At 31.7% G+C, this 13,204-nt stretch overlaps 1 protein-coding gene across 1 annotated transcript in view; it reads right to left on the reverse strand.

Moving 5' to 3' along the window:
- Positions 1 to 12,426, reverse strand: part of LOC127704474 (glucose dehydrogenase [FAD, quinone]-like) — a 48,145-nt gene extending 35,719 nt beyond the window's left edge. Inside the window, exon 1 of the mRNA XM_052208577.1 lies at positions 12,399 to 12,426. The gene's annotated coding sequence lies outside the window, so the exon portion shown is untranslated. The remainder of the gene's footprint in view (positions 1 to 12,398) is intronic.
- Positions 12,427 to 13,204: the final 778 nt, after the last annotated feature.

The raw sequence follows: 13,204 nt of genomic DNA on the forward strand, positions 1-13,204 counted from the left end.
AGAAGAGCGCGTGCCCCCTAAAAATATAATAACTTTTAAATCTCTTAAGATTTTCAAACCAACTTTGAACATATTTTTTACATCATAATAATCAATCTTAATTTATGATCTTGGTGCATATTTAACCTTTCCATTCATATCCTTAGTTCAGACGACACAGTGCTATTGGCAGAAACTGCGGATAATTTACAGAAACAGCTGGATTCTTTCAGTGAATACTGTAATGTTTGGAAGCTTAAAGTTAACTAAATTGATGATTGTTTTCTAGAGGCAGAATGTCGTCAAATTTACATTCTTATATAGCTATAGACGGCACTGAAATTGAAATTGTTAAAGAATTTAACTATTTTTGGCATATTTTTATCTAGAACTGGTAATACTAAAATAGCACAGAAACACCTAGCAGAAAAATCCACAAAAGCTATGTTTAATGTGTTGAAATCAGGCCGCATATATAATCTTTCGATTCAGTGTCACTTAGATCTTTTCTATAAAGTTGTGAAACCCATACTTTTGTATGGATGTGAAATTTGGGGGCATGGAAATGTTGAAATTATAGAAAAAATCCCTCTGAAATTCTGTAAACATCTTTTGAAACTGAAAAATTCCACACCTAGCTATATGGTATACGGAGAACTTGGTAGATATCCTTTAAATTAAAAATAGTATCTTATTGGTGTAAATTAGTATCTGCTAAAGAGACTAAGTTATTTTCTATCGCATATACACTATTAAAACACTATTTACTGTTAATAATGTATGTACATTTTTTGTGAGTAAAGTTAAAAATATATTGGATGAATGTGGTTTTTCAAATATTTGGATTTCTCAATGTTTTGGTAATGATATATGGTTAAAAAATGCACTAAAGTTGCGATTACAAGACCAATACAAAAAGTTGCGGAATACACGATTTCAAGAGTCTACAAAATCAGTAAATTATAGAATTTTTAAGTTAGAATTGAATTTTGAAAAATATTTCGATATCTTGGATATGTACGAAAGTTTTATTTTATGTAGATATAGAACCACAAACTACAGACTCTCAATATGAATTCGTCAAGCTTCAGTGGATTCAATCAACACTATGATAACTGGACACATTACACAAAAGTTGGCGCGTGCCATGTAAAATGTTAATAACTCTTTCATTTCTAAATATATTTACACCAAAATTTAAATAAATGCTCTTTATTTACAACATTATCGTACTGAATGACCTTGGTGCTTAAATGACTGTTCCATCATGGCCTTAGTGCCGTTTCCAGAGCTTAGTGCACCAAGGCGGCATAGGTGGTGTTTAGACGTACCGGGTAAATCAGTCTTCAACAAGAAACAGGTGTCTACACGAAATGTCACAGTCTAAACGTCATGAGTTTATATAAATTCGTGAATACAATAAACAAAAACAATTATATAAAAGAATCTAAATAATATAAATACTATTATTTTACACATATTCGAGGGATCAAAATATTTCAGTGGTAACTTTTGGAAGATTTTGAAAACTTACTTAAATAGAAATTCAATATTTTTATAAAATAATGAGGGCACGTGTCACTGATTTCACAACTACTCAGTCGTGAATAATCCAATCAACAAAATTGATTGGATTATCCTTATTGCTTTTGAATATTCAGATTCAATATCTTATTAATCTATCTTATGAATATCATGTTATTAAAACAGTGCTTTAATAAAATTTAATAATGCGAAATTTTAAAGATTTTTTCGGAATTGATATATGTAATTAAATACTTTATGTGTATTGACTTTAACGATAATGGAAAAAAAAACTCAAAAGTCCCATTCAATGTATTTTTATACAGTTTATGTGTAATGAGTCAGCTAAATTAATTTTGTTATTGTACGTTCTGCAGTTCTAAAGTAAAAGAAATAACAAATGATATTGTTTTATAGTTAGTCTATTACCAGTTCGTTTTTGTTTTTCTTCGTGAATGTTTTCTCCTTTCCAACATCAATTGAATAAACGAATATCATATTTTATTTAATATAAACATACAAAGTGGTTTTTTGGTTTTTTGTTTTTGTTTTGTTTTGCTAAGTCTAATATCTTGGTAGAGTACGTGCTTTCATTGGTTTCTTTCTTTGGTTTGGCTATTGGGCAAGTTTTTTGTTTTATTTTTATATAACATCTGTGCATAAGGACTTAGTCGTTGTAAGAACGGACTGAGTATCTTTCAACAGTCTGCGAAATAGTCGTTCTCGCTGTTCTTGAAAAAACAATATTTAATTGATATGAAATAACATGTTTTCTGTAAGACCAAAAAGTTCATAATTTCTCATGAGCTCGATTTTAAAACAAATCTTACTACCTGAAATTGTTAAGGAAAAAAAACAAATATGATACATGACGGGAGGTCAATGTACGTATTATTTTAGCCCGTTTGTGAAAGGGGGTCGATCTTGATCGGGACAGAAAACTGACAGAAAAAAGGAGTCAAATTCATTATTCAGAATTTATTTTCTCATTGACATTCGTTCAGGCTTGTAATCATGGTAATACTGGAGAATAACGATTTTAAGGAGAAACAAAACTTTACTGTTTGAGTTTGATTATTTGAAAATCGTATTTTGATAAGTTCGGCAACAAATACAGATAAGAACGGGCTTCATTCAAAACCAAGTATTGCCTTATTAAAATGTTGATGATAAATTCCTTCTTTAGATTTTATTTCCATATTCAAACTCGTTTGAGGAATCTATTACTGGACAAGAACGAGTGACAAAGGTGACAGTGTCTTGTAAATATGTGGATACACTTTCAATAGACACACACATATTTTGTATACATTCATTTCGGGAATTATTTTTTAATTTATTATGCGCTCTATTGATGTATTTTCCTTTTTTTTATTTACAATGTTCAACCACACCTATGCATACTTATATTATAGGACTTTCCTCGCAGATAAAACAGGGGTTTTATCCAAAAAGGACGCCACGTTTTTGCAATGAATAAGATCTATATTATTTTTAACGTTTTCAAATGAAATAAATTGAATGGAAAATTTCCCGACTATAGACAAGCCAAGACGTATACATGTACATATATGTAGACTTCGTTTGGATGTGATATGTCTTTAAAATTAATACAATTGAAATATTGTGGGAGGAGGGATAAAATTAAAGACTGAGAATGAAACTTTTTTCTGTTAACTATGTACCATAAATTTAGGTACATCTCTCTACGATTAATCTTCCTCTGAGTATATGCATAGCTTGGGAGAAAGAAAAGCAATTGATCTATATTCATGCACATAACCCTTTCATTTATGAATTCTTATATACCGAATTAAATGTAATCAAACGGAATTCAAACTATAAAAGATGTGGGATATACTTCAATTTGACAGTAACCAAACGACAAAAAACGCCATAGGTATATCAGATATGTCTTTGAGTAAAAGCCAATTTCTATTTAACTATTTTTGGCATATTATTATCTAGAACTGGTAATACTAAAATAGCACAGAAACACCTAGCAGAAAAATCCACAAAAGCTATGTTTAATGTGTTGAAATCAGGCCGCATATATAATCTTTCGATTCAGTGTCACTTAGATCTTTTCTATAAAGTTGTGAAACCCATACTTTTGTATGGATGTGAAATTTGGGGGCATGGTAATGTTGAAATTATAGAAAAAATCCCTCTGAAATTCTGTAAACATCTTTTGAAACTGAAAATTTCCACACCTAGCTATATGGTATACGGAGAACTTGGTAGATATCCTTTAAATTAAAAATAGTATCTTATTGGTGTAAATTAGTATCTGCTAAAGAGACTAAGTTATTTTCTATCGCATATACACTATTAAAACACTATTTACTGTTAATAATGTATGTACATTTTTTGTGAGTAAAGTTAAAAATATATTGGATGAATGTGGTTTTTCAAATATTTGGATTTCTCAATGTTTTGGTAATGATATATGGCTAAAAAATGCACTAAAGTTGCGATTACAAGACCAATACAAAAAGTTGCGGAATACACGATTTCAAGAGTCTACAAAATCAGTAAATTATAGAATTTTTAAGTTAGAATTGAATTTTGAAAAATATTTCGATATCTTGGATATGTACGAAAGTTTTATTTTATGTAGATATAGAACCACAAACTACAGACTCTCAATATGAATTCGTCAAGCTTCAGTGGATTCAATCAACACTATGATAACTGGACACATTACACAAAAGTTGGCGCGTGCCATGTAAAATGTTAATAACTCTTTCATTTCTAAATATATTTACACCAAAATTTAAATATATGCTCTTTATTTACAACATTATCGTACTGAATGACCTTGGTGCTTATATGACTGTTCCATCATGGGCTTAGTGCCGTTTCCAGAGCTTAGTGCACCAAGGCGGCATAGGTGGTGTTTAGACGTACCGGGTAAATCAGTCTTCAACAAGAAACAGGTGTCTACACGAAATGTCACAGTCTACACGTCATGAGTTTATATAAATTCGTGAATACAATAAACAAAAACAATTATATAAAAGAATCTAAATAATATAAATACTATTATTTTACACATATTCGAGGGATCAAAATAATCAGTACTACAAATTGCTGTTAAATGAAATATTTAAACCAATTTTACAAATATAAAGATTTTCGAACCAACTTTGAACATATTTTTTACATAATAATCAATCTTAATTTATGATCTTGGTGCATATTTAACCTTTCCATTCATATCCTTAATTCAGACGACACAGTGCTATTGGCAGAAACTGCGGATAATTTACAGAAACAGCTGGATTCTTTCAGTGAATACTGTAATGTTTGGAAGCTTAAAGTTAACTAAAGTGATGATTGTTTTCTAGAGGCAGAATGCCGTCAAATTTACATTCTTATATAGCTATAGACGGCACTGACATTGAAATTGTTAAAGAATTTAACTATTTTTGGCATATTATTATCTAGAACTGGTAATACTAAAATAGCACAGAAACACCTAGCAGAAAAATCCACAAAAGCTATGTTTAATGTGTTGAAATCAGGCCGCATACATAATCTTTCGATTCAGTGTCACTTAGATCTTTTCTATAAAGTTGTGAAACCCATACTTTTGTATGGATGTGAAATTTGGGGGCATGGTAATGTTGAAATTATAGAAAAAATCCCTCTGAAATTCTGTAAACATCTTTTGAAACTGAAAAATTCCACACCTAGCTATATGGTATACGGAGAACTTGGTAGATATCCTTTAAATGAAAAATAGTATCTTATTGGTGTAAATTAGTATCTGCTAAAGAGACTAAGTTATCTTTTATCGCATATACACTATTAAAACACTATTTACTGTTAATAATGTATGTACATTTTTTGTGAGTAAAGTTAAAAATATATTGGATGAATGAGTTTTTCAAATATTTGGATTTCTCAATCTTTTGGTAATGATATATAGATAATGGTTAAAAAATGCACTAAAGTTGCGATTACAAGACCAAAACAAACAGTTGCGGAATACACAATTTCAAGAGTCTACAAAATCAGTAAATTATAGAATTTTTAAGTTAGAATTGAATTTTGAAACATATTTCGATATCTTGGATATGCACGAAAGTATTATTTTATGTAGATATAGAACCACAAACTACAGACTCTCAATATGAATTCGTCAAGCTTCAGTGGATTCAATCAACACTATGATAACTGGACACATTACACAAAAGTTGGCGCGTGCCATGTAAAATGTTAATAACTCTTTCATTTCTAAATATATTTACACCAAAATTTAAATAAATGCTCTTTATTTACAACATTATCGTACTGAATGACCTTGGTGCTTATATGACTGTTCCATCATGGGCTTAGTGCCGTTTCCAGAGCTTAGTGCACCAAGGCGGCATAGGTGGTGTTTAGACGTACCGGGTAAATCAGTCTTCAACAAAAAACAGGTGTCTACACGAAATGTCACGGTCTTAACGTCATGAGTTTATATAAATTCGTGAATACAATAAACAAAAACAATTATATAAAAGAATCTAAATAATATAAATACTATTATTTTACACATATTCGAGGGATCAAAATAATCAGTACTTCAAATTGCTGTTAAATGAAATATTTAAACCAATTTTACAAATATTTACACCTGCCTCTGTAAAATGTCATATTGACGAACCACATAATTTTTTTTTATCGTTAGAGAAACTGTTGCAAAGCTCCTTTTCCGTTCACTTTAAAAACCTACAAAAATTGCCTAAACTTTTAATCTCAGACTATACAGCGTGAAAGATCAATACACTTTTGTAAGTGTACAAACGACGTTTTGACAAACCGGTAAATAATAATGTTTTAGCCCGGGGATATGAATTTGACATTTAACGTCCTTCAGTAACTTTACAAAACCCAATCTTTTAATTGCGCAAAAAAAATAAAAACTACATTGGCGCCATTTCACAGGTAACATACAACCTGATAACGGAAAAGTTTTAAATATTCATTGTTACATCGTGAATAAGATGATTTTCTAAGTATTCCCCATGGATAACTAATTTTAAAAAGTTCATACTTATTGTTTAATATAAAACTGCGAGTCAGTTAGGTTTAAAATTATATAGTGTTCGCATGTTTGAGGGGTCAAGATGGATGAATCTGAGTAAAATCCGTTAGTTTTCTCAGAGTTTGATTAATTCATATTTTTCATGTTCGGACCGTTTTTAGCCAACTTAACGGAATGGTTTTTAAAAGGCTTGTCTCTGGTGGCTTTCGTCCACGTCATTTGAACTTTACGGATACTTGTTTGATAAGCAATGATTATACCACATCTCCTTGTGTTTACATAAAGGAAATTAGTCTGTAATTTTTATGACCACACATATAGGTTATCCAGTATAAATAAGTACATCCGAGCCGTTGCCTACAAGTCTAGTGTCGGAACGAACTTTTGGTTTTATTCCAGTATATAGTCCTTTATTTTTAGTTTTTATGAACTCGTTAAATTATAACAGAACTGTGTTTTAAAGTTATAACTCAAAGTCTCTTTTGAATAAAACAACTGTTTATAAATGGGGAATGTGTCAAAGTGACATCAACCCGACTGCAGAGCAGAAAACAGCCGAAGGTCACCAATGGGTCTCCAACACAGCGAGAAAATCCCGCACCCGGAGGCGTGCTTCCGCTGGCCCCTAAACAGACAACAAGTGATAGATACAATTGTGGCTTATATTGTTTAATTAATTTTTAGAGCAAAAGATTAATTGATTGTTGGTTGCTTAACGTCCAGTGGCAAACATTTCATGCATATTCAGGATGAGAAAACTTTTCAGAAAAAGATTATGTAGTACTAGGTTACTATTCTGTATGTATGTGCCTGTCCCAAGTCAGGAGCCTGTAATTTAGTGGTTGTCGTTTGTTGCTGTGTTACATAATTGTTTTTCGTTTTTTTTTGTACATTATTTAAATCGTTAGTTTTCTCGTTTGAATTGTTTTACATTTGTGATTTCGGGACCTTTTATATCTGACTATGCGGTATGGGCTTTGCTTATTGCTGAAGGCCGTACGGTGATTTATTACAATAGCTGTTAATTGCTGTGTCATTTGGTCTCTTGTAGAGGGTTGTCTCATTTGGTAATCTTAGTTTTTATATCAACCCTGCTACATTCTTTGTGTGCCTGTCCCAAGACAGGAGCCTATAGTTTAGTGGTTGTCGTTGGTTCATGTCTCGACTCATATTTGATATTTTGTAATTTATTTTGTTATGTATAATTAGGCCGTTAGTTTTTTCGTTTGAATTGTTTCTCACACTTTTCACGTCGGGCCTGTTATAGACGACTTTTAATACAGTATCGGGTTTTGTCATTGTTGAAGGCCTTAATTACGGTTGCCTATAATTGCTTACATCCACTTCATATTTGAACTTCGGTGGATAGTTGTCTCATTAGCAATCATACATCTCTTCGTTTTTATATTATATACCTGACTTTTAAACTTGTGTTTTCCTGAACCGAGTCCTGAACATGCATGACATATTTGTCACTTGGTGTTAAAAAAAAATCATTTGATATTTTTCCTTTTATTGGGGTGGGGGACAGGAGGATTTCATATATGAATATATGGCAGACAGATTAAAAAAAGTTAATAATGCCCTCTTCCCTTCCCCATCCTTTATCTATAAATTTAAACTGACCACCACGGAATAGCCGAACTTAGTGTTGAAAGTAGCGTTAAACACCAATCAATCAAAATCCCTTCCCTGGAATATCAAATAGTCGTCCCTTAACTGTTATTGTCCGTGTTGTTCTTATATTTATCCAGCTTATCGTCCTACAGGGATGTCCTACTAAGACTGTCATATCATAAAAACGTTTATAACACAGCTCACATTCTAATATATCTGCATTCATAAATTTATTAATGTCATTTAGACTAAACGACGCCATGTTTGTTATGTGCCTCTGCCGTCTAAACTACCTATCAAAAAAGAAGAGGTGGAAGAGAGCCAGAAGATCCTCCCTATTCAAAAAAACAGAAATGGACCTCTTCTGGCTCACTACCGAAGAACAAAAAAATACGCCCCTGGGGAGTGTTTCATTGGTCTCTTCTGTACATCTCCAGAACGTCTTCTGGTGAAGAGTCCAAAAAAATGAATCTGGACCTCTTCTGGAGATATTCTGTAGGAGAAGCAATAAAACAAAAAATCTATTTGCCGTCGAATATATCAGATTTTTTTTTTTTGTTGGATGACATAAATGAAGTTTACGATGATTTATTAGAAAATGAAGATACTTCAATTTATTCGGAAGACATGATTGTAATAGTGTGCTATGTTTCAGCATTGGTGTAATTATACAATAAGTGTAAAAACAAATAAAATTGGTTGGAAGAAATCGCTGTGTTCGTGAAATTTTTTCTTTATACTTTACTAACTAAAACTGACTTGAAGCGCCGACCATGTGATTTTAAGGAATAATCTTAAACTGTAAAAGAATTTTTCAATGTTTGTTTGGACATCTTGTCTATTAAGATTTTTAAAGTAAAGAACTGGATTATTTTTGCATATATAAAAGATATTGCAGAGTTCTCAAAATCTTTTTCCCTGGTGGCCCTTGAAGAAAATCTGCTGGTCCTAACTATTATTTCTATTGCAAAATTTCGATGGTCAAAACCTTCGGACCACGACTTTTTGATTGTATATGTATACAAGGTATACATGGTCATGGCGTTTCTCAGACTGTTTATTACTAAATCCGTTGATTGTGTAATGATTGATACTTCAGTTTGGGGAACACGATTTATTTGTTAGTTGTGATTGGCTTTGAACAAACTTTTAGTAACTAAAAATACTCTTATTTCGGTGTTTTGTGTCTATTGTCATAATGTTAGTTGGGTTTTATTTTTTTTGTGTCTCTTATCTTTTGATTTTTTACTATTGCAACTGATTTTTACAGTTTGTTTTTATGTTGTACAGTTACACCACTGTCCCAGTTTAGGGAAGAATTGATCGATCATAAACATGTTTAACCCTGCCATCTTAATGTGCCTGTGCCAAGTCAGGTGCATGTAGTTCAGTGGTTGTCGTTGGTTTATGTGTTGCCCTCAGTGTTGCCTCATATTTGATATTTGTAAATTGTTTTTGTTATATATAATAAGGCCGTTAGTTTTTTTTCGATTCAATTGTTTTACATTTTTAATGTCGGGGCCTTTAATAGCTGACTATACGGTATGGAGTTTTGTCATGGTTGAAGGCCATACGTTACCTATAATTCCTTATATCCCCTTAATTTGAACTCCAATGGATAGTTTTCTCATTGGAAATCATACCATATCTCCTTATTTTTATATTATATACCTGACTTTTAGACTCGTGTTTTTCCAGAAAATGCATGAAATATCTGTCCCTGGGCGTTAAAATTAAGCAACAAACTACCAATCATTTTAAACTCGTGTTGAATAAGGAGAAAAAACATTTGCTATTTTCTTTTTTTGTAGGGGTGGGGGACATGAGGATTTTGAAAAGGAATATGGAGACCTAGTGAGAGCTGAAAATAGGCATGGCATGCTTAGGGACATATTAAAATGTATAATAAATCCTGAAAAAAAAAAATTATCCTGCTCCCTCCCACTCCCTAGAATATCAAAAAGCTGTCCCCTTACTTTGATTGTTCATGTAGTTTTTATATTTATCCAGGTTATCGTCCCTACATGGATGTTCTCCTAAGGCTGCAATACCATAAAAACGTTAATCACACAGCACACATTCTATTATATCTGAATTCATAAATTTATTAATGTCATTTAGACTAAACGACGCCATGTTTGTTATATGTCTCTGCCGTCTAAACTACCCATTTGAAAAGAAGAGATAGGAGAGGAACAGAAGATCTTCCCAATGCAAAAAATTAGAAATGGACCTCTTCTGGCTCACTACCGAAGAACAAAAAAACACGCCCCTGGTAACACTTATCTATGATGAGTTTATTTATCTATAAATAGCCGAATCTCCTGAAGATTTGTAAACACACAAGTGATTATTTCAAGTAACATACATTTTATACGTGAAAACATAAGAAAACTTTTAGGAAAATACTTTTTTCTTATGTCATATTTATATATACTTAGTAAGATAATCTAAAGGCAACGCAAACATTTTAAAACGGAGATATCAAATAATTTCTGTTCGATTAATATTAATTTACACGAGAATTTTTATCTCAGGGGGCAAGGGGCGGCACTTCGACCTTTCTATGGCAGGGGTGAGCAGCTGAGACATCCAATACCCCACCCTTTATATATATATATATATATATATATATATTGAATGATAAAAGAACATTCATGTAGTTACCCTAGCTATCATATATTTTTTACAATAAGTACATACATGTATATACCTGCACATGGCTTATCATTGTTACGCTATTTCATGGGGAGATACTAGTAAATAGATTTGACAAATATCTAAAACATTTACGAAATCAAAGTGATTTTAGAGATAATCAATAATAGTGTACTCACTTGACATGTCAACGATATAAGAATGAGGCTTAGAAACGGGGAAATGCGAGGCTCTGCCGAACTTTTTCCCCGGTTCGGGTAGAATCCTTATATCGTTGATATGTCAAGTCAATACACTATTATTGTCTGTATATTGCAATCTAGAAAAAAAAACATTTTCAATTGTTGTTTATTGTGTTATTGTTATTTATTGATTTAAATATTGGGAAAAATCCCCCTTTAAAAAGGCCTCACATATGGCGGAGAAATATACGACACAATGAAATGTACATTACCTGTTGAAAACAATCGATGGTGAAAGAATTCGTTTGAGTATGGACTAAAATATCAGCAATAAGCATAAAACATGATGATTTATAGGTTTTAAACAAAAAATATTAACAAGTGAACTATGTTTTTCCAACAATTGTTAAAGAAATAAGTTTGAGTCGTTCCACGCTACATGTGAAAGCGGTCGTCATGTATATTTAAAAAAAGTTCCGGCTCTACTATTTAAATATTCATGCGGAAAAGTGATATCGGGTCATTGACTGTATATGACATAGAAATATACAGTCAACGCATTTTGACAGCTCAAATAGAACGAGTGCAGTAAAAACATATATACACACTCTCTGGTGATTTTTATTGCATCTGTAAAAAAAAAATCGACATCTGATTAGTTTCAGTTTCAATCATCAATCTTGTCTTATATTTCACCTAAATTTCTCGACCTCATGCAATATCATGAAGCTTCAAATAGTGAACTATCCCAGCGACTCATCCCTTCCACTCATTACATAATAAGTGCCCCCACACAAACCCCAAGATCGTTGGGCTGAGTTGGATGTTGTCTAGATCTACCTAGCTAGCTCTTCCAAGCAAGATATAGCAGAGGTTGAAGAACAGAAGACTTAAAATATATCTAAAAGGGAATATAAGAAGAACAAAAAACTACTCTCAGACGATTAAAGCAATTGTACATGTATGCTAACATATTTTAAGCAATGTTTAATTTCTATGAATGATTTTAAAGGAGATGTGAAGTATACATAATTAATTTAGACAGCAACCCAATTAAGCAACAAACAAAACGTGACAATTTACTTCTAAAGTTCAATCTACGGTCTTCTTCAACGGACATGTCATTACATTATTTTAAAGTTTTTTATCCTCCCAAGTCTAACTATAATATATAGAATAGTTGTGAATATGTGAGCCAAAATGTGTTCCTGTGAAACAAGTTCCAGTGGAATCACAGGAAATATATTCTGGGAGAACTTTTTTTCACAGATAATTTCTATATGATTTGTTCCATCTCTATAAAACAAGTTCCAAAATTTACCTGGTGAAAAAAGTTCTGGGTTTGTGAAATTTGTTCCTTACCTAGTGAAATAAGTTCCGGGTCTGTGAGATTTGTTCCTTACCTGGTGAAATAAGTTCCTTGTCTGTGAAATATGTTCCACTGGTTATACAAGTTATCTTTTATACTGAGCATTGTTATCAGTAAGTTTAAAGTTATAATTCAAGTACATTATAAAAACATGTGTTATATTGATAATGTAATAAATAAAAGTTGTAAGCATCCAATATGGATTCTTTGGAGTATAGCAAAATGTTTAATTACATTATCCATAAAAATTATCCAAATGACAATTATTTAATGAGGCAGATAAGCGAAGAATAAGAAAAATCCGTCAGAACTTTTTTATAGATCAATCATTTATTTATGAACATTGCAATTCAACATATGTTACTTCATATAAGAATTTGTAGGTAAACTGTTATCACAGAAATATGTCTCGCCCTTTAGTAATTTTGATTATGCAAATATTGAAATTAAAATAGCAATACTTTAACATGTTTCATAAGTTATGAAAATATTCAAAGTCAATGAACCGTGACTAAGGTACATGGCTAAACAATCTCCATGTAAATGAGATGTGCCAAAGCTAATACAACTGCATACCAAATACCATTGACTTATTATAAGTCGTTCCCTTCAAACAAACAAAAACACAAATATTAACTTATAAACTATTAAAAAGTTTCAAAGTCAATGAACCATGAAGAGGGAGTGAGGCTATATAATATCCATGGAAACGATATTTGCAAATGCCGATAAATTTGCATACCAAATATCGTTGACTAAACATTAGCAGTTCATCTTAAACTGATCTAATCACAAACTAATACATTTAAACTAAGCAAAAGTTTCTAAGTCGATAGACTA

This window comes from Mytilus californianus, unplaced genomic scaffold, assembly GCF_021869535.1.
Source record: "Mytilus californianus isolate M0D057914Y unplaced genomic scaffold, xbMytCali1.0.p SCAF_6, whole genome shotgun sequence".
NCBI classification, from domain to species: Eukaryota; Metazoa; Mollusca; class Bivalvia; order Mytilida; family Mytilidae; genus Mytilus; species Mytilus californianus.